The following is a 7457-nucleotide window of genomic DNA, read 5'->3' as shown; positions in this document are numbered from 1 at the left end:
AACAAGGTCTTATAGGAATATTATAATCTAATTCCAGAGCTTCCAGGACAAGGGAAAAATATTACTAGCAGCCAGAAAGAAACAATTCAAATATAGTGAAGCCATAGCCAGGATAACAGAAGATTTAGAAAATATCAGGTTAAGGAAGAGGAAGGCTTGGGTGGTGGATCCAAGATGGCAGAGTCAAAGTAGGGACTTGCTTAAGCTCTCCCCCAAACCCCACTAAATATCCATAAAATGACTCTAAACAAATTCTAGAACTACAGAACCCACAGAAGGACAGAATGAAGCACATTTCCAGTCCATGACAGCATGGAAGGTTGACAGAAAGCACCTATCATGCTGGGTTGGGAACAGAACACAGTACAGCAGGGGCTGGACCACAAAAGACAGGTCTGAGTAGAATGTGTAGGACTGAATCACTGGCAGATGTGGTGCTTTCCAAACTTCATAAGCCCAAATCTCAGAGGAAAATGTGGAAGGTTAGTGGAAAAATCCTGTCTGACCTGGGTGAGAGAGTAGCACTGTCTATCTCAAGCTGAGGATGGGGGAGAGAGTGGAGAAGCCCTGCAACCACAGCAGCAGAAGCTGCATCAGCTGTTTCTGGAGCTCTAGGCCCACAGATTGTGGGGGAATTGGGTAGCTAAAAACAACCTAATTTCCCAAATATAGAGAGAATTAAATCAAATTTAGAAAGCAAGTTATTCCCCACTTGGTCAAATGACATAAATAAGAAGTTTTCAGATGAGGAAATCATATGTATTCATAGACATATGAAAAAAGAATCTCCTAGATATCTATAAATTAGAGAAATGCAAATTAAAATAACTTTGAGATAAGAACTCACATCCACTAGATTGGTTAATATGACAAAAAAGGAAAATAATAAATGTTGGAGGGGATGTGTAAAAATTCAGTTACTAATGCACTGTTGGTGGAATTTTGAACTGATTCAACCACTCAGCAGATCAATTTGGAACTATGCCTAAAGGGTTATAAAACTGTTCATAACTTTTGATTCAGCATTCGAGTGATGAGTTTGTATGCCAAAAAGATTTTTTTAAAAGGAAAAGGATTATATGTATATTTATAGAAGCTGTTATAATAGTGGCAAAGACTTGGACATTGAGAAGATGTCCATCAATTTGGGAATGTCTGAATAAGCTGTATTATATGATTGTGTTTAAATACTATTTTGCTGTAAGAAATGAAGAGCAGGGTGCTTTTAGAAAAAACTAGAAAGACTTATATGGACTCATGGAAAATCAAGTGAGCAGAACCAGGAGAACATTGTGCACGTTAACAGTAACACTGTGTGATGATCAAGCATAAATTACTTAAGTATTCTCAGTAATACAATATTATAGACAATCCCAAAGGACTTATGATGAAAAATGCCATTTATCTCCAGAAAAAGAAATGATGGATTCTGAATGCAGATTGAAGCACATAATTTTTTACATTATTTTTTCTTGTTTTCTTTGGGTGGGGATATGTTTTGGTTCACAACATGACTAATATACAAATCTTTAGCATAACTGCAGGTGCATAAACTATTTTAATTTGCTTGCCTCTCAATGAGGGATAAGAGAATCGGGAGGGAAAGAAATTGGAAGTCAAGTTTAAATATACATATAAACATATATGTATATAGGTGTATATATAATTGTTTTTACATGTAATTTGAAAAATAGTAAAAGAAATAATACAAGCATATGCACCAAATGGCATAGTTTCCAAATTCTTTTTTTAATTACTATTTTATTTGATTTCAGTGTTCTACAACCACTTCCATATAACTTAGATTTTTCCCCTCACTCCCTCTCCCTCCTCCCTCCCTCCCTAACTTTATATAGGTGCTACACATACATTCTTACTAAATAAATTTTCACCATAATCATGTTGCATAGGAGAATTCAAATGAATGGGAGAAATCATAAAACAAACCAAAACGTAATACAAAAGAAAATGATCAACTATGTTCTGCGATTGAATTCCATAGTTCTTTCTCTGGATGTGAAAGGCATTTTGCCTTAAAAGGCCATTAGGAATTTTTTAAGTCCTTGCATTGCAATGAAGTTCCAAGTCTACCAGAAAAAATCCTCGCACACTGTGGTTGTTACTGTATACAAAGTTCTCCTGGTTCTACTCCTTTTGCTCAGCATCAGATCATATAAGTCTTTATCTATACCTAGTTTCCATCACACTGTTATCCAGTTTTCTCAGCAATTTTTAATTTTTGTTGAACAGTGAGTTCTTATCCCAGAAGCTGGAGTCCTTTTGTTTATCAAACGGTAGATTGCTATATTCACTGACTGCTGTGTCTTGAGTACCTAGCCTATTCCACTGGTTTACCCTTCTATTTCTTAGTGCGTACCAAGTGATTTTGAAAATTGCTGCTTTATAATACAATTTGAGATCTGGTTGAGCTAGGCCAATCTTTTGCATGTAGAATCCATCAAGCTTAAAGAATAGAAGGTGGAACTTTGGAAGATATCTGTGTTACATTTACAATCTGCAAGAAACTGTGGAGTGGTTATGAATTCTGGCTCAGAAAAATTATCAGCAAGTTCATCTAGGACTTAGGAATTCTCTCCAGACAGATTGAAGGTGAAGGTGTAATGAACCTGGTTCTTCCTCAAAATCAAAACCACAATATTTGAACAAATGGCCCCAAAGGAGCTGAGAATTCTTTTATAATGGGCACAGGATTTCCTATAGCAACATGATCCAGGATTAGTAAGGATGAACAATCCTGCAGGTGTTATGTTGTCCCTGGGTAGAAATGCATCTTTTTATGTGATAACAACTGGTGTTAATCCACTACTGCAGACCAGAGCACCTTGACCTGCTTCATAGTCAGATTCAGTGGACACACTCCTCTCTGGACTTCCTCTACAGCAGCAGTCATACCTCAGAGTCTTTGGCATCTCAACTGTACCAAATGCACCTGGGTCCAGTTAATAGGAAAATAAATCCACCGAATTTTCAACAGCTTCAGCAACAGATGTAACCTTTACCTCCACAGCAGCAGCAGCTGAGAATTTGTTCTCCTTTCATTGCCACCCTATCAGGTTGCCTGTGCCTCCTGACTGGAACGAGATGCCTTCTGGAGTTCTTCAGCCTCCACCAGGCCGGGACATTTATGGGTAAATTGACATCAAATCAAAGGTGGAAAAAGTACATGCCCCTACCCCTGCCCCCTTTCTAGTTCTATGCAGTGGCAGCTTCAGGCAAGGGCATCTATGGTCATAGTACAGACTCCTTCCCACCTTCCACCTCTATCTCCCTTTGGAAGTCAGTAAGCCTCACAGTATCACATAAACTTTTCCCCAATGAGCAGCCCAGGTCAACAATGATGAACCTTCAAGGGGTCACTTCCCAGGTTACTACACCACTTCAGTAGCCTTACCTAACAAACAACTCCCCTGCCTCATCTCTCTCCTTTCAGCAGGAACCTCTCGCATTATCTTCAACAGTTAGTCAAACACACCAACAGATGGGAACAAGGCCAGCACAATACAACTTTCTTCCTCAAGAATTTCAGCAGCCTGCCATTTCTTCTCATTGAAATCCTATGGTTTCAACGGGGAAATGTGCCACCCAACTTCATGGTGATGCTACAGCAAAATCAGTATCCAGAGGCTTAACATTCAGGTCTAAGAGAGATGCCTAGATGATTCCCATCTGGCTTATCAATAAGACAAATCATTCAGAATTTTATGCAAGGCCAAGTGCCTTCAACATCGTCTAGATTCCTTGGGAACACAGAAGCCCTTCAGTTACAAGGAAACCAGAGAGTATGAAGTCTTAGAAGCTGATATTCCCCAAAACCAGATGCAAATATCACATGGGCCACCAAATACTATGCAGTCCAATACGATGGGATTTCATATCAATATAATGAACAAACTAGTAACTAATAACAAACTAGTCAATATATTAAGATTCCCTCAGGTGAACATGGTCAGCCTGCAAGGTCAGCCTCAGTAAAGACCTTCATCTCAAATGATGGGCATGAATCAACAGATTGTGTCCTTCCAATGACAGATGGTGAACTCTCACACTGAAAGAGACCAGAACTCTGAAAACCCAATGATCCTTTCTCATGTCCACAAGGCCAAATAATGGTGGCCCCTCAAAACCATACCTTGGGCATTCACCACTAAGAATGAACTACCACCCCAAAAAATGATTCTCCAGAAAAGCTGGCAGTTGATGGTACCCCATAATGAAATGATAGGAGCTCAAGGCCAAATCCTGCTACAGCAGAACCCAATGATAGAAGAAAAAAATTAACAATCAGGTGAAAAGACATAGGCAGTTATTTAATGGTTAGGACTAATCCAATGTTATGATGGAAATAGCTAGATAATGAGAGGACCAACTCCAAAAATGCAAGGAAATGTGGTTCAGTTTACAGGATAGATGGCAAGACAAATGATGGTCCAGTAAGGCCTTACGAACAGCTATCCATCTTAGATTACAGGAATTATGGGAATTCAGAGGCAGGTTCCAAGACCACTAAGACCTAGTTCACACATTTCCCAGCAGCATAATGATGACACCACCCCCACAAATAATGATGTCAACATTTCCTGGATGATGTCTGATACTTCCATGCAGCCATTAAACATGGTGCCAACCCACATACAAGGAATGCAAGGAAACAGCACCTCAGGGAACCACTTCTCAAGAAATGAGATATCTTTTAACCAAATGGAAAGCAGATCTCCTCTAGTCAGAATCCCAGTTTCCCACTCTAACAAGTCCCTTATTAGTGAATTTACTACAAAGTGACACATCTGCAGACCACTTTGGAGGGAAAAAGAAACAAAATTATACAAATGCAAATAAAGTTGTGAAAAAGAAATTGTTATGGAAGAAGAAAAGTAATTAGTAAGGAGAACTGAACTTAACACCCCAGATACATGCCCAGATGGCTTTAAGGAGTTTGATCAACAGTCATAGTCCGGAGAACGAGGAACTAACTTGGACAATACAGGCCCTAAACTCTCAGATTTTGCAAGCAGGCCACCAGATTATTGACCTCACCAAGTTGAACAAAGGCCTCTACAGCAGATGCCTCTTCAATTCATGTGCCACAATCAAAGCAGCCACCTCCCCAGCAACTCCCACCACAGCTTTCTCAACCATAACCCCCACCACTGCCCCCTATGCAAGTGCAGTCACAGCAGTAACAAGATCCCAAATCAGTCAGACTGCCTGTGACCCAAAATATTCACCCCACAAAGAATCCCCTAAACCTGGATGCACAGAAAATGCTCATGCAGGACAGTGGTTGGTCAGTAATGGTTGGCCTGCAAAGTCATGGGTCAGTATCACCATCTCCTAATAAACAAATATTGTCTTTGCCAATAAATCTTCCCTTGGGAAATAATACAAGAAAACTGGCATGCCCAAATATTATTCAGAATCTTTCCAATTCACCTCTGGGAGATATGGTATTACTTCCTGAAGGAAGTAGGAATGAAGTTTCTCCAATCACAGGGGTTTCAAATAACCTGGCTTTGCATTTAGTAGTTTCTCAAAATCTGCTAATGATAGTAGGGGCAAAACCAGGACTGTCTCCTTTTTCTGCTCCACAAGGTGCAAGATCACAGGAACCACCAGTTAATTCTTTATCTAGTTCTCAGGGTCACTATTTTCCAATTGTTACTACCCCTACACAACATCCAGGCCTAAAACCCAACAGGTCCAACCCTTAGACACCAAACAACTGCCAATCTAGCACAGAAATTTCAGAAATAAATTTGTCCTTGGAATGACTCAATGCTTCTGGAGAAGGTTTCTTTCCTTCTCATATTAATAATTTTTTGCCTCTCAGGCCTAATCTGAATAGAGGGTTTGATCAGCCGGGTCTTAATTCATCTACTTTGAGAGCTATTGGACAAGTCTCTGCAAATCTTACTATGAATAATCCATCAAGCTTTGCTCCTCCACAGATTCACAAGTTGGCCTCCATTGTAGCTAATTCTGGAAAGCAGGCTCATGCTGGAGGAAAAAAAGTGAGTTAATTTAAACAATAGTTGGTCCTGTTTTGGGTCCAGTAGGAAAACTACACCAAGTCCAAGCATAGAAAACTCAAAAACACCTAAGTTGTCTTTGACATCCCAGACAAATCCAACTCTGATGCAGGATACTGAATTGCAAAGAAACATTTTGGCTAATTCTGTTTCTTTAGCACACCTGTGCCTGGAAATTTTCCTAATAAAAACATGCTGAATCCACCAAATCCAACTGTCTCTATGACTGTAGTAGCTACTGAGGATAACAAAGAGAATCTTAATTTTCCCCAGAAATATGACTGCTAGACTGCCCCCAGGTAATAAAGAGCAAACAAATGTTGAGCTGAAAGTCAATCCTACCTAAGAAATGGAGATGAAGGTTTTTGAAGACCAATAAAAAGAGATGCAACCTTTAGACACGAGCAAGCTTCCTGTTGTAGAAATAAACAAATCTATGCTTGTTTGCTATGAGAGAAACCTCAATATCTTTAAACAGACTTCTTGATAATTCTGGGGCTCCTAATGTTATCATTAAACCCTCTGGACTTAGCAGTCCTGAAATGTGACCTACAATGTGATCAGGGGAGGAACTAAAAAAGATAGCTGTCATTTCTCCACTGCAGGATTCACTTTCTTCTAAGGAAACTTCTAATGAATCTAATCCCTTAAACTTGCATCATAGTAATGAGTCATATTCCACTCAAATGCACCAAGAATTGGGTCAGGTCAACTTCAGTTTTATATTAAATGAACCCCCAATAATATCCAAGCCTGTCAACTCCTCTATTTCTCTTACATTGCCACCATACCAAATAACCATCTTTGTAACTTCAAACCCCATTATTATTTATAACACATAAACACCTCTGCCATCTTACCTGCAGCCTACATTGTCAATAGTAGTCACAGTGCCCAATGTGGTAATCAATCATTAACTTAGTCCAGTGCTTGATGTCAGTTCATTCCACCTCTATTTCTAAATTTCATGCTCGGTAATTCAGGTTATGAAAGGATTCCAGTCAAGTGCATTTCTTGCATCTCCATTAACCTCTAACTCATATGTAATGCCACAGCCTATGGCAGTGGTTGGCCCTTTACAAATATCCTAGAACATAGTTTTCTTCTGCTCCTGCACCTCGTAGTGCACCATTCAGTACTACTTTCCCAAGCATATCAACCAACAGGTCTTTGGTTCTTAACTAATGGGCAGCACCCATGCAGTTTCCTTCTTCCCTGTTTACAGCTTTTCAATTGTTCCTACACAGACCCCTGTACAGCAAGTCAAAGACTTTAGTCCAGATGAACCTAAACCTCAAGTTAGTGTTTCATCAGAACAGTGCCCTGTAAAAGCTGTACAATCAGCAGTGGTGGTTTCTCCTTTTCTTACTAGTAGTCCTGGTTCCTCTAGCAACCAAAGAAGCCAGTTCA

General features: G+C 39.6%; 1 pseudogene; it reads left to right on the top strand.

Annotated features, from left to right (window-relative positions):
* The first annotated feature begins 404 nt into the window (after positions 1 to 404).
* LOC140532022 (nuclear receptor coactivator 6 pseudogene) lies at positions 405 to 5049 on the top strand (annotated as a pseudogene).
* The last annotated feature ends 2408 nt before the right edge of the window (positions 5050 to 7457 follow it).

Source organism: Notamacropus eugenii, chromosome 3, assembly GCF_028372415.1.
Source record: "Notamacropus eugenii isolate mMacEug1 chromosome 3, mMacEug1.pri_v2, whole genome shotgun sequence".
In the NCBI taxonomy this organism is placed as follows: domain Eukaryota; kingdom Metazoa; phylum Chordata; class Mammalia; order Diprotodontia; family Macropodidae; genus Notamacropus; species Notamacropus eugenii.
Note: the sequence above shows the minus strand (reverse complement) of the source record. Positions and strands in the feature narration are given on the sequence as shown.